The sequence below is a fragment of the Marmota flaviventris genome, chromosome 7 (genome assembly GCF_047511675.1).
Source record: "Marmota flaviventris isolate mMarFla1 chromosome 7, mMarFla1.hap1, whole genome shotgun sequence".
NCBI classification, from domain to species: Eukaryota; Metazoa; Chordata; class Mammalia; order Rodentia; family Sciuridae; genus Marmota; species Marmota flaviventris.
The window spans coordinates 130,729,373-130,744,835 of NC_092504.1; positions in this window are offsets into that span (position 1 = coordinate 130,729,373).

Consider the following 15,463-nt stretch of genomic DNA (forward strand, 5'->3'; position numbering starts at 1 on the left):
CTCATCCTAACTTGATTTCCTGCACAGATCATTTCTGAATAAGGTTACATTCACAGGTACAGAGGTGAGCTAGGTTCCAAGAATTTATAATCCAACAAAAAAGCAGTTATAAGTTAATTTACCAACTTTTAAATTCTCTTATCACCTTTCCCAAATGTTCATTTATCTTTTCTATTAAGTAACTACCTTAGACTCTACTTAATGATATTTTAGCTTTCATTTTCATTTATATTCCTGCTCAGAGTGCTAGCCTAACTAACTTCAACCATTTCTAATTCTATAGATTAACATCCAGATCATGAGACATCCTCTGAAATTTGCACCCAAACTTTACTAAATTTTGTACAAAACTCTTTTGTGCATATAATTTGTGCTGTGATTTCACATTTTGTTATTCTCAGAAGTACCTCACTGACTTTTGGAAGTATAAAGAAATCTAGGCTCACTGAGATCTGAACATATATTGACATGAAGTGGGGAAATTAATATGCATATAAAACACTATTAAATAATTAATTGAATATATGAATTATCTTTATGGTAGAAAAGTAAGATAAATTATGTGTAGGCATGATGATCCAATTGTCCTCAGCTGTGTGCTCTGAATAAATGCTTATCTTCTCATTAGACTAAGAGGCCATAATAACATTTTGTATTATAGTTACATAATATTTCAGGTTTTGATAATACCAAAATTATACAAATATAAGAAAATTTGGATTAAGAAAATGTTTTACTTTTCTACTATGATTTCACAGTTGCAGTTATTTGCAAAATACAGGAATAAAAATAGATTTCATATTTAAAAAAATGGAACTAGCCAACAAAAATAAAAGAGATTTTGATGCTTCCATCTCATTCCTTCTCTCTTTTCTCTGGAGTCTTTGAAGTCATTTCCCAAGGCTAATAAAATGCTGCATTTCCCCCCTCAGTTTCTTTATGCCTTTTTGGGGGGATCTTGAATAACCTCAGTTTCTGCAAACTTTACCCAATGGAGCAGGCAGAAATGCTCTGTAAGATATTTTTAGAATGTTGATTATATAGAGTTTAATATATTTCTGTTTACTTTACCATTTTTGATTCTTATGGCTTGGATATTTCCCTTAATGCCATTTTAATTTCATTATGTTTGTTATATTTTGACTACCTTTATTGCTTGTTTTATATCTTATGTTAATTACTTTGTTTCTCTTCTAAACTAATTTTCTCCTTCACTACTCAAGGGAATTTTCTTTCTCATACAGTAACAGAAAAACCAACAACTTCTTGAAAATATAAACATTAGCTTCAAGGAAAAGTAATTCCATTCATTTCAAAAATATCTGAGGGTATTCATTCGATATTTACAAAGCCAATGCATATGATTATGAATAGCGGATGTGGATATTTATTCATTCCAGGGCCCCAATCAAGTCAAATGCATCAAAATAACCATTTAATTTTATTACAAAGTTAAAGAGAATAGGAAGGTAACAAAGAATAAGAAAATACAGAAGGGAAAGGACAAAGAAGAAGGTTATACCCATTATAAAGAGTCATTAGATAAACTATCATTAAATACGGCCTGAAATGATGAGAATTCTGGGAGAGTCAAACAGGTAACATGATAAGAGTTTTTTCAGAATTCTGCATCTGCCATGAGTTTTTGCCCTCAAGAAAGATATTCTACCTCCTTACCTCAGTTTTTCATCTGAAAAATGCATATCTAAGATCAGAACAGGGAAGAAGAGCATGAGGAAAAGATTAACATTAAACAGAGACGAGTGGGGGGAGAGAAAGGGAGAGAGAAGGGAAGCTATGGAAATGGAAGGAGACCCTCATTGTTACACAAAATTACATATAAGAGTTTGTGAGGGGAAAGGGGGAAAAAAAAAACAAGGGAGAGAATTAAACAACAGCAGATGGGGTAGAGAGGGAAGATGAGAGGGAAGGGGAGGGGGGATAGTAGGGGATAGGAAAGGTAGCAGAATACAACAGTCACTAATATGGTATTATGTAAAAATGTGGATGTGTAACCGATGTGATTCTGCAACTTGTATTTGGGGTAAAAAATGGGAGTTCATAACCCACTTGAATCAAATGTATGGAAGATGATATGTCATGAGCTGTGTAATGTTTTGAACAACCAATAAAAAAAAAAATTAAAAAAAAAAAAAAAAAAAAAACAAACAAATGAGTAGCTATGTAAGTGCAAAATATTAATCAATAAAGATCCAACCTAAAGGAAAAAAAAAAAAAAAAAAAAAAAGACTGCTTGCCTTATAAAGCTGCAGTTTAAGTACATGCAAAGCATTTTAAAAATTATGTCCTATGTGCTCCATAGTTTTTCTTCCCTCCCTCCTTCCCTCCCTCCGTCCCTCCCTCCCTTCCTTCCTTCCTTTCTTTCTTTTTCCCTTTTCTTTATTACTTCTTAAGGCAGAGAATCTGGATTGTTATCGGGGAAACACCACTATGAATAAAGCTGAGTATTCTATATATCTTAGTAAAATAAGCCCCATGACAGTATATTATGACCAAGTAGGGTTAACTCCAGCCAGCAAACACAGATTTACTTCTCTTGATAATGTACTTACATGATTTTTCTTATTTAAAATTAAAGAAGAAAAATATATGATTAGGAATGTTGCTATGAGAAAATGTTTCGCTGAGAGCAACACTCATTTTTCTCAAACAACTTTAACAAACTAAGGAAAATAGGATAGTTCAAAGAGAAAATTAAAAAGAAACTGAATCCGACATAGTATTTAATGGTGAAATGTTAGAATAATTTTTTTTAAACTATAAATGAGAAAAAAATATATTCCTACCATTTATATTCAATGTTATATCAGATTATAGCCAATTCAGAAAAACAAAGACATCATTCAAGAACTGGAGAGAAGGAAAAAATGAGTATCCAGATGACATTTTAAGGTTTCTTGCGAGATGCTGTAGCCTATAATCCCAGAAGTTCAGGAGACTTAAGACAGGAGCACAGCAAGTTCAAAGTCAGTTAGCCAGACCTTGTCTCAAAATATAAAAAAGGCTGTGGACACAACTTAGCAATAGAATGCCCTTAGGTTCAATCCCCAGTACCTCCCTGCCAAAGGAAAAAAAAAATCAATAAGAAAAAGAAGAGATAACTTGATATGTGATTAATTGCTGCATTTTTATTTATTTGGTAAATGAATGAGAAAATATGATTTTCAAAGGGCAAAACGTGCAATATGTAGTACATAGGAATATATTTCACAGGAATGTCAAATTTCTTTATGGGAAAAATTTTTAAAACTTTGCTAAAGGCATAAAATAAGACAAAATTAAAGGTATACCCTATTTATAAATAAAAGAATCAGTTATTATCAAATTTCAGCTCTCTGTAAATTAATGAGTAAATTTAACATAATTGCAATCAAAATCTCAGTTTTTCCTTGGTGGAACTTGACAAGATAATGTGTAAAAATATAGATAGAAATGATTATACGAAGGAAAAACACGAATAAGGGTTAATATGTGGACATATGTTAAGGTGAACCATGCAATAATGGTAATTGAGACATTAAAAATTTTTCTGTCATCTGATCAAATAACCATGCCACAGAAGTCTACATATGACTCATGTATTGCTGAATATTTTATATATGTTGGACATAGAATTATAGATAAATGGAGAAAGAAAAAGTTAACAAATGATGGTAAACCTGGCTTTCCATAGTAACAAAATGAATCTACTTCACATCATGTACAGAATTCCTGGGGATTAAATAATTGTTTAAGAAAACTTTAAGGGCTGGGGATGTGGCTCAAGCGGTAGCGCACTCACCTGGCATGCGTGTGGCCCGGGTTCCATCCTCAGCGCCACATACAAACAAAGATGTTGTGTCCGCCGAAAACTAAAAAATAAATATTAAAAAATTCCCTCTCTCTCTCTCTCTCTCTCCTCTCTCTTTGAAAAAAAAAATTTAAAACTTTTAATGGATACACAAATTTTCTTTATGTCTTCAGGATATGGAGTATGTGCTGTGATCTGAAAACAGAAAACAGAAACATGTATAGTAATTTGATCATACTAAAATGGAATGCTTCAACTGAAAAGACTTAAAATATTTCCAGTTAAGTTTAGGCGAGAGAACATAACTGACAAAGAATTAGTAGCCAATTTTCAAACCAGTTTTCCAAAAGCCTGCCTATGAATCAAAAGCAATGGGTAAAAATGCTAAGTTATAAAAGGTGTTAAATGTAAAAGCTCACTTCCTTGAACAAGGGTTCTCCATGCCCTTGATCAAATGTATGAAAAAGAATTTCAATTTAATTAGAAACCATGGAATGTAAAATTGTAACTGTAACTAAATATTCTGTCATGCTCCTAAACTGGACAATAACTTAACTGCCTGCCAAATTCAGTGTTGGCAAGAATGAAATGCATATATGGCTGCTGGTGAAGGAGAGCTTTTTGCAGCTACCTTGTGGAGTACTTTGGCAACACCTAGTAGAACTAAACATGTGCATACCCTTATGCCCCATGGTCCCAAATGTGTAACACTGAGAAGCTCTCCTGCCCGTGCACAAGAAAAGATAAAGAAGGTATGTTTGTATCAGCATGTTTCGTTGTAGCAAAACAACAACAACATCAAGGACCCTGAAACATAAATAACCAAATCAGTAAACTTAATAAAATCATCCAGTAGAAACCTCTGAATAGTGAAAATAGTAGAATAGAATTGAAGTTATGAACATAGATAGATATAAAATATACAAAATCAAATTAAAAGTATTTTCAGGAGGGCAGATAGAGGTCCTAGGACACCATTTGTATGGAGGTATGTATATCTCTTGAGAGACAGGTACATAAATAGAGAATGGGCGGTATTCATGAGTGTAATAAACCTTGAGTTCAGGATCGTGGATAGCTCTGAGAGCAGGGGCTAATAGGGAAATGAATATAAACTAGGATATCAACTGTTCTTACTTAAATTAATTTCTTAGTCTGAGTGGTGGATAACCATGTTTAATATTATTTTAAACACATATATCTTGTCTATATGTGATAAGAATTATAACCTATGATGTGTTAATATATGTAATATGTATAATTATGCATATAAATATATATTATTATAGCATAAACGATATCTGCTTTATATATAACGTCTAACAAAATATGTTACACAAGATATATAAAATATAATAAACTTTTATAAGTTCCTTTTGAAATATTTTAAAATAAATAATATGTAATACTTAATGCAGTTAAGAGGCCATGGGGGAGAAGGATTGCCAAAGAGTGTATGGGTATTGCCTGATGGCTCAGTCATCTGTGGATGATAAAGTGGGTGAAGATTTGATCAAATGTTCTGCCAATGGATTTCCACATTTCCTAAGTCCTTTTCATTTACATCCTAGTCTTTCCATTCAATAAATTCTCCATTTTATGCAGCATCAGTTTCAGGCACCTAATTCTATGTCACTTAGGAAACACAAAACACAAACAATATTGTCTTAAACAAATTGTTTTTCTTTCATAGAACAATATTCTCAAGGTAGGAAATCCAGAGCTGTTTTTGAGTAAGGTATATCTTAGCTGGATGGAACTTCCACAGTCCCTCAGGAACCCGGACTAAATCTTTCTCCTCTACTATAATTACAATGAAGTTCCAACGTCAGAGTCACAAGGATGCATATACAATTGCAGCTATAATGCCCATGTTTCTGGCAGCAAGAGAGAGGACAATGGAAAGTCTTTTGGTTCCCCTCATAAGGGCCTTCCTAGAATTCTCAGTTATAAACTTTTACATACATGTAATGACTACTTTTACCTGCAAAGGAGGCAGAGACATAATACTTCTGCTAAACCGAACAGAATGAAGTTGTATTTTAGCTATTTGGTTATTTATTGAAGTTTTAAACATTTGCAAATATCATGGTTTTAAAAACTGTTCCCCAAGGTATTTTGTGTATTTGAGAAATAACTGAAGTTTCACTCTGGTGGTTGAAGACCCATATGCTCCTCCCATTGCTAACATTGAGGCTGTCACTGACTTCTATGCAGATGTCCCCCATGCACCTGGTCACAGGAATGCCGCAGATATTTTCTATAAAACTGTTGTGTGCTGTGGGTGCTGTCACAGTTAAGTGACTCAGCACCACATTTGTTATTTCTAAATCTTGGCTGCTTACTCATTCAGTTCTCAGTAAATCTGCTCAAACTGCCACCATCTGCAGGACCACAAGGCAAGCCCTCGGGCTCTCAATTGGAGGGAGCAGGAATCTTTGCATCATTTCAAAGTGACATGAAAACTGAGCAATAGCAACTCCAACCTCTCATCTAAAAATGTGTTGCTGTGTTTTTAATGTGTTGCAGCAAAGCCAGTGTTTTCTGTTTTAGGAACAATCTCAGTCAAAGGCCAAAATGAGTATTTGACTGTAACCTGATTTTCTTCTGGTTCAATATCAGAAGCAAAACAATTTGTTTAACATTTTTCTGTTTTAACACTCCCCTCCTTTTCCTACCTTTCTTGTGGAATCAGAGGATTTGTCTCTCTTCCCTTCTTACCCATTGGGAACTTGTTGACAATCTATTCTAATTTTTTCTTATCATAAATTTGGAACTGTCTTCACTTCTATGGAATAATTTACATGAATTAAGCTTAGTGGAAAAAGGACAGCAAGGGAAATTATTATATGGAGAAAACATGTGTATATCTAATTTGTTTCTACACATTTCTCATGTTTATGTCCTAAGGCCTTGAATACTGTCCTGAATAGACTTTCCTTCTCAAACTCACTGTTTTCTCACATCTTATAGAGAGAAATTATCAAAGTACAATTTGCTTAGATCTTCACTGTGTCTTCTAAATTTTGCTAACGAGGAGTTACTGAATGCCATTATATTGTCTTCAGCCATGTTCTGTTGCTTACACAGAAGATGGAAGTGAACTTTGGTCTCAGTGTCTACTGCCTCCTCCAGGAGGAGGCAGTAGACTTTTGGACAATGTGACCAGAGAAGAGATAGGTGATTGATAGGTGATTCCATTCTGAGTTGGACTTGGGTTCTCATACAGCTTCTGAAAAGAAACAGCTCTTGCAATTCCAAATGATATGGTCCTTTCTATATCTACTGTCTTTGTACTAATAAAAATTTCGTTTTATTCAAAGAGAATTTTCTTTTATCATGTTCTAGTTTTCATTAAAATCATTCATTATACTTTCAGACAGTGGTGATTTGCCCACATTTCTCCTCTACTTAATTCTAGTTTTGATATCAGTCATCAGAGGACTATGTAAGGATGCAGTGATATCTCACAGTGCCATATGTCTTTCTATTGTTAACTTTTTAGTTTAAACCACATTCCTAAAAAATAGTAAACACTTGCGAAACATTTACAGTAAGAAGATTATTTGTTCTTTGGGCTTTATCGAAGCTTGTCTCATGTGATCCTTTCAAAAACTCTATGTTATAGATGAGAAGACCAGATAATATAAAGGTTAAATAACTTTTATTTAGGTCATATAGTTAGAAAATGAAGAAGACAATATTAATGCAAGCCATGTCCCCAAATCTGTGCTTTAAAATAGTAAACCAAATTGCTATTCTCAGATTCCTGAATCTGGTAAATCACATAGGTTAGTTATATATAAAGTTTACACATTTGACACTTTGTGTATAATATACCATGGCAGGCAATGAACTTGTCAAATGTGTCCCATTCTGTGGTGGTTATAATCATTCTAGAGGTCAGCCATTTTCCTACAGTCATTGGAACTTAGTGTTTTCAAGCATTATTGGATTTTCTTTTCAAAATCTATGATGGGAATATGTACAGACAACTTGAAATATTTTAAAAGAAAAGATTATCTACAAGCTTTAAATTTTTATATGAATCCATTTATTTATTTATTTTTAATTTTAAATGACAGCATTACAATTCTTATTACACTTATAGAGCAGAACTTTTCATATCACTGGTTGTATACATAGTATATTCACAACAATTCGTGTCTTCATATCTGTACTTTGGATAATAATGATCATCCCATTCCACCATCATTAATTACCCCATGTCCCTTCCCTTCTCCTCCAACCCCTCTGCCCTATCTAGAGTTCATCTATTCCTCCTCTACTCCCTTTCCCTATCCCGCTATGAATCAGCTTCCTTATATCAAAGAAAACATTTGGCATTTGCTTTTTTTGGGATTGGCTAACTTCACTTAACATTATCTTCTCTAATTCCATCCAGGTACTTGCAAATGCCATGATTTTATTCTCTTTTATTGCTAAGTAATATTCCATTGTGTATATATGCCACTTTTTTTATATTCATTCATCTATTAAAGGGCATCTAGTTTGGTTCCACAGTTTAGCTACTGTGAATTATGCTGCTATAAACACTGATGTAGCTGTGTCCCTATAGTATGATGTTTTTAAGTCCTTTGGGTATAGACTGAGGAGAGGGATAGCTGGCTCAAATGGTGGTTCCATTCCCAATATTCTAAGAAATCTTTGTATTGCTTTCCATATTAGCTGCACCAATTTGCAGTCTCACCAGCAGTGTATAAGTCTGCCTTTTTCCCCACATCCTCGCCAACCCTTATTGTTGTTTATATGCACAATAGCTGCCATTCTGGCTGGAGGGAGATGAAATCTTAGAGTGGTTTTTAATTTGCATTTCTCTCATTGCTAGTGATGATGAACATTTTTTTCCCATGTATTGTTGATTGATTGAACATCATCCTCTGAGAAGTGTCTTTTCAGGTCCTTTACCCATTTATTGATTGGGTTATTTGTTTTTTGGTGTTTAGCTTTTTGAGTTCTTTATATACCCTAGGATTAGTGCTCTATCTGATGTGTGAGGGGTAAAGATTTACTCGTAAGATATAGGCTTTCTATTTACCTTCAGATTTTAGTGTTGGAGTGGATTTTATTTCTTATTTTATCATTGATTTCTAATTTCGTTGCATTATGATATGACAGAATGCAGGGTAGTATCTCTACTTTTTTATATTTGTTAAGAGTTGCTTTTTGGTATAGTATATGGTCTATTTTAGAGAAGGATCCATGTGCTTCTGAGAAGAAAATACATTCTCTCATTAAAGGATGGAATATTCTATATATGTCAGTTAAGTCTAAGTTATTGATTTTATTATTGAGTTCTATAGCTTCTTTGTTCAGCTTTTGTTTAGAAGATCTATCTAGTAATGAAAGAGGTATGTTAAAGTCACCCAAATTTATTGTCTTGTGGTCTTCTTGACTTTTGAATTTGACGAGAGTTTGTTTAATGAACATAGCTGCTCCATTGTTTGGGGCATATATATTTAAAATTGTTAAGTCTTGTTGGTGTATGATTCCCTTGAGCAGTATGTAGTGTCCTTCTTTGTCCTTTTTGATTGACTTTAGTTTGAAGTCTACTTTATTTGATATGAGGATGGAAACCCATGCTTTCTTCCGCAGTTCATGTGAGTGGTATGATTTTTCCCAACCCTTCACCTTGAGTCTGTGGATGTCTTTTTCTATGAGTTGAGTTTCTTGGAGGCAGCATATTGTTGGGTCTTTTTTTTAATCCAATCTGCTAGTCTATGTCTTTTGATTGGTGAGTTTAGGCCATTAACATTCATGGTTATTATTGAGACATGATTTGCATTCCCAGCCATTTTTGTTTATTTTTGGTATTTAAAGTGACGTGGTTTCTCTTCTGATTAGATTTTCCTTTACTGTAATCCCTGCCTCTGCTGATTCTCATCATTGTTTTTCATTTCCTCTTCTTGTAATATTTTGCTGAGGATGTTCTATAGTGTAGGCTTTCTAGTTGTAAGTTCTTTTAAGTTTTTCTTATCATGGAAGGTTTTTATTTAATCATCAAATCTAAAGCTTAGTTTTGCTGAATATGATTCTTTTTTTTAGAGAGAGAGAGAGAGAGAATTTTAATTTTAATTTTTTTTTTAGTTATCGGCGGACACAGCATCTTTGTTTGTATGTGGTGCTGAGGATCGAACCCGGGCCGCACGCATGCCAGGCGAGCGCGCTACTGCTTGAGCCACATACCCAGCCCCTGAATATGATTCTGGTCTTGGTTGACATTCATTTTCTTTCAGAGCTTGGTATATGTTGTTCCACGATCTCCTGACTTTGAGGGTCTGGGTTAAAAAATCTGCTGAGATAAAATTGGTCTCCCCCATATGTGATCTGTTTCCTCTCTCTTGCAGCATTTAAGATTCTATCCTTATTCTGAATGCTAGGCATTTTGATTATAATGTGCCTTGGTGTAGATCTGTTGTTGTTTTTATATTTGGTGCCCTGTAAGCCTCTTGTATTTGGTTTTCCAATTTGTTCTTCATGCTTGGGAAATTTTCTGATATTATCTCATTGAAGAGATTGTGCATTCCGTTGGTTTGAAACTCTGTGCCTTCCTCTATCCCAATAACTCTTAGATTTGGTCTTTTGATGCTATCCCATGATTCTTGGGTGTTCTGTTCATGGTTTCTAACTTTCTTCACTGTGTGATCAACTTTATTTTCCAGATTGTATACTTGGTCTTCATTATCTGACATTCTTTATTCCAAGTGACCTAGTCTGTTGGTTATGCTTTCTATTGAGTTTTTAAATATGATTTATTGTATCCTTCATTTCAAATATTTCTGTTTTTTTTTTTTTTTTTTTTTTTTTAGAGTCTCTATCTCTCTCTTGAAGTAATCTTTTGCTACCTGTGTTTGCTCTCTTATCTCATTGTTGGAGTGATCAGTTTTTGCTTGTATTTGCTCATTTAGGTTATTCTTTAATTCATAGATTATTTTAATTATGAACCTTTGGAACTCCTTCTGTGATGTTTCATCAACTTCGCTGTCCATGGGTTCTGTTATTATAGTGTCCTGGTTTCTTTGGGGCACTTTCCTCCCTTGTTTTTTTTATGTTGTCTATGTGTCTTCCTTTCTTGCAGTGTGGATCTGAGGTATTACAGTTTCTTCTCTATATTCTTATACTACCTGTGCAGATTGTCTGTACCTCACCTTGATGTTGGGCTTCCAGACCCTGCTGGTGTCCCTTAATGAATACTACTGCTTCCTAGATCTGGGTCCTGAGCAAGTTGGAGTGGGTGTATCTAAGCCACTGGGCTTGACCTCCCTCAGTAGTCTGTTGGTCAGAAGGGGCAGTCCTGCGCCAGAGGCTAGGCTCTGGTCGGTGTCTGCTCTGCCTGGGGAGAGGTGGACTGGGCCTGCTGCTTGCAGGGGTTCATTCAACACAGTGGGGTGTTGGTGGATCTGGGCCACTGGGCAGAAGGGCAGTCCTGCACCAAAGGCTAGGCTCTGGAGGTGGCTGCCCCGCCCAGGGGGAGGGGTGAAAGGGGCCTACTGAGAGCCTGAATCCAGAGTGGGCTGATGACGGAGGTCTGAGCTGGATCTCGAATCCTGTGGTAGTCCACTGGTCAGAAGGGGCAGTCCTGCACAAAGGCTAGCCTCTGGCAAGTGTCTGCTCTGCTGGGAAAGGGGTGGACCAGGCCTGGTGTGCACCTGGGCCCTGCACAGGCTGGTATGGGTGGATCTGGTCCCTGTGTTTGACCTTCAGAGGTAGTCTCAAGTTTTAAAATCTTACAGTAATTGTTGATCTGAGAACACACACTGGGAGAAGTCTGAGCAAAATTGAAACTATAAATGGTAAGAGAGTCTAAACAAACCACTTGGTGAGGTGGGCAAGAATAGAAAGGCATAGATATGCCAGTAATTAGGCAAGAATCCTGAAAAAAGTAATGGAGACTTAATAGTTAGTGAAGAAAATGGGTGCCACTAAGAAAGAAGTTAGAAACAGGAGAGTGGGGATGTACAGAATGGAGGCAAGTGTGCAGAGGAGAAAGTATTGGTCCTCTTATCTATAGCAAAATATCAGTGTTGGCCAGTTAGTAAGTCTGTCAATACAATTAAAAGTGCGAAGATCAAAGCATTTTCTTAAGGATAAGAGATTATTCAAGGGAAAAAGAAGACTAGGATATAGTAAAGGCATTGAAAACAGAGAATATTTGGTTATTGTCTAAAAGGCATGATGGGAGATAACTCAATAAAAAAAAAAAAACAGTTTGTAAGGACAGTGTGAGACAGTGTGGGACAGAGAGAATTTAATCATCTCTGGAAAGGGAGATAGGCAGATGCAGAAAATAGCAGAGTTACAAAAATGAATTTCACTTAATATGAAATTTTTATTATTTTCAGCCCAGTTAGGAGAATTTATTGCAATTTTTGTGTTCAAGAGATAATTGGAGACAAATAGGTGTCAGACTGAAAATAATGTAACTAACATGAAGGGTTATGATTTTTCAATGCTATACAAAACTGCTCAGTAATCGGTGTGCTACATTTCTGTTCTGTTCTCATGTAGTGGAAGAATTACTATGAGAATTTATTTTCTTGGTCATTTACTATCATAAATTTATCTTTCTTTCTTGCAATTACTTTCATGTAATGATAAATTTTCACCAGTATATATCTTGATCTGTCAACCACAATTAGAGTCTTTTGTTGAATTCCTAAATAAGTAAATGGCTTTGATAAAGATAGAAAAAAAAAATCTAAACATTTTTTAAAGAAGAATGTCTTTTCAGGATGCATTGGCTTGGGATTTTTGCTACTCATTTAAAATTTTTATTAAAATAAAGACCAAGGACCTAAATATTATGTAGGTTTTCAAAGAAGACATAAAATAGTAAAATATTGGCCAACAGCTATATTTGAAAAGGTGTTCAACATTTGTCCTCATCAGAGAAATGGAAATCAATACCAGAATGAGATTATGTCACACTTTTTAGAATGAGTATTATAAAAAGACAAGAAATAACTGTTGGCAAGGGTTTGGAGAAAATGAATGAAGAAAATGATTGCCACTAAGGAAAAAGAAGTTGGAAATAGGGCAATGGGGATATAATTAATGGAGGCAAGTCTGCAGAGGAAAGAGTATTAGTTTTCTGAGCTTAGCAGAATGTCAGTGTCTATCAATTAGTTTTCCTTTCAATATAAATAAAAATGGGAAGACATTATGGAAAATATATGGGGGTTTGTCAAAAATTAAAATGTCTATCATGTGACCCAGAAATCCCTTCTCTGCATACCTATCCAAAAAATTGAAGTGAAATATTAGCTAGCCTGAGAAAAGAAAGAGGTAATCCTATTTGTGATGATTGATATGAATCTGGAGAACATAATGCTAAATGAAGCAAGCTAGACGCAAAAGGGCTGGAGATGAGGCTCAGTGGTTAAGTGCCTCTGGGTTCCATCCCTAATTACACCCCCCCCCAAAAATTAGCTATGTCTCATTATGAGAACATATGTGAGGTGATGAATATGTAAACGTGCTTGAGTACAGTCATCAATAAAATATGTTGTATACCTTGAATATAAATAATGAAAATAAATTAACAAAACAGGGAAATAATTTTCAAAAAATTAATGAACAAAAACAATCTAAAAAGAAGCAGTCCTAAAATAATGTTCTCAACCTTAAATTATCCAATGCTGTGGAAAATTCCCCTAGGAAGTGGAATATTGATTTTGTGGCTGACACTCTATTGGCTTTGTACAAATTTGGAAGACTGATGTTATTTTCTTTTGGGATTCCAAGGGCCCCAAACTTCCCACTGGGGCTTGGGGAATTAATAAGTGGGTTGGCTATGTAAATTTCAGAATGGAATGTCCTTTGATCAGCAGTTTGGCTGTTGGCCTTCACAGCTATTAGTAATTAGCAGCATCTCTGTTCTATTCTATGAATATCCTTCTTCATGTCTCCTCCTTTAAAAAAAAAAAAATCATGTTGCCAAAGGGGTTCATCTTGAGATAAAAAGGGAAGGATGTCTATGGGTTTAGTAAACATTGACAAGCTTTTATTTAGTAGAGAACCAGCGCTGTAGTTGATGGTGACCATAATGAAGCTGCATTAGTCATTTAGGGTTGGTATAAGAAAGTACCATAAAGTGGAGGGTTTATAAGAAGCAGAAATGTATTTCCCACAGTTTGGGGACAGGCTTTTCAAGAATAAGGAGCAATATAGTCAGTTTACAGCGAAAAATGTCTGCCTTTTATAAGGAAGCTCATTTCATTCATGAAGACTGCACACTTATCACTTAATTCTCCAGTGCCCCACCTTCCAATACCACCATATTAGGGCTAGCATTTCCACATAGGGATTTGGGGGAGACCCAAATGTTAAGCACATTTAATATTTAACCAGAATCATAGAGAATGGAAGTAAAATCTCACTCTGTAAACTAACAAAAGTTTAGCATCCTCTGATGATGATATGAGGCTTCAAAGACTTAACACACAAGCTCTCCTCGGAGTAAGTGAATCAGATTAGTTTATTTTTGTTACCACGGAAGGTACGTGGAAGTCCCCAAAGACCAAAGCTGCCAAAACCAGAGACAAAGGAGAGTAACAATGAGAGAATATTAACAGTTTATTTAGCATTTCAAATATGTTCCAAATATTGCTATAGTTCAAATTTTCTTCTTTATTTCTTGCTGTGGGTCTAAGTAGTCAGCCAGTGTGAAATAAAAACATTGTTCATATCAGCTGTACCTCCCAAATACTCAAATGCTCTATAGTTTCTTGACCCTTAATCAGGTCTACTATTTAATTTTCTTCACCTCAGTACACAGATAAGGTCCTATAGTAGGATATTGAAAAATGTAGGATCTTCTGTCTGTTGGACAAAAAAAAAAATTCAATATTCTCATCTTTATGTGTATTATTTGCCATTTATTGGTATAAAGTAGTGACAAATTTTAAAAATTCCCTTCTATTTCTATTAGAAAAAAAAGCTTAAAAATCAGAATAGGTATTAGTTTTGCCTAGTTTGTTCTGTGGCTATGAAAAAAATTGTGACTTTTTTATTTTGCTTTCTTTAACTATAAAGCATATTGTCTGACTCTTGAATGATAAGGTTCAATTATACATTTGCAATTAGCCACAATATTTGTTTGTTTTATTTCATAAAATTTATTGAAGTTCTTCATAAGTTTTTACTTTTTCCTATGGTGCCTGTAGAAACTGTATTATTCTCTCCATTTTAATTTCTGAGAATGATGATTAGTGCACTTTCTCATCTCTCTCTCTCTCTCTCTCTCTCTCTCTCTCTGACATTCTAGAGGTTCATTATGTTTTATTGATAGTTTTAAAATATCAGCCTTTAATTTTGTTGCTCTTTATTATATTTTCCCTTTTTATTGTTATATGTTCTTTTTATTATTTTCATTTTTATATTTTATGTATTTTCTCTTTTTTTCTTTTAGAGTGCTTTTCATATCTCATATTTTAGCTATTTTCTACTTTTTTATTTCTGTGCTTTAATTTGTATATTTTTTCTGACCTGTGACCCTTTTCACTATTAGTTGGAACTGCAACATCTACTATGTCAAAGGCCCATCTATTATTAATTAAAACTACTGCTATTTTTGGTTCTAGAATATTTGTTTTTTTCCCACTTGGTCTTTCTCTTTGATTAGATTTGTCT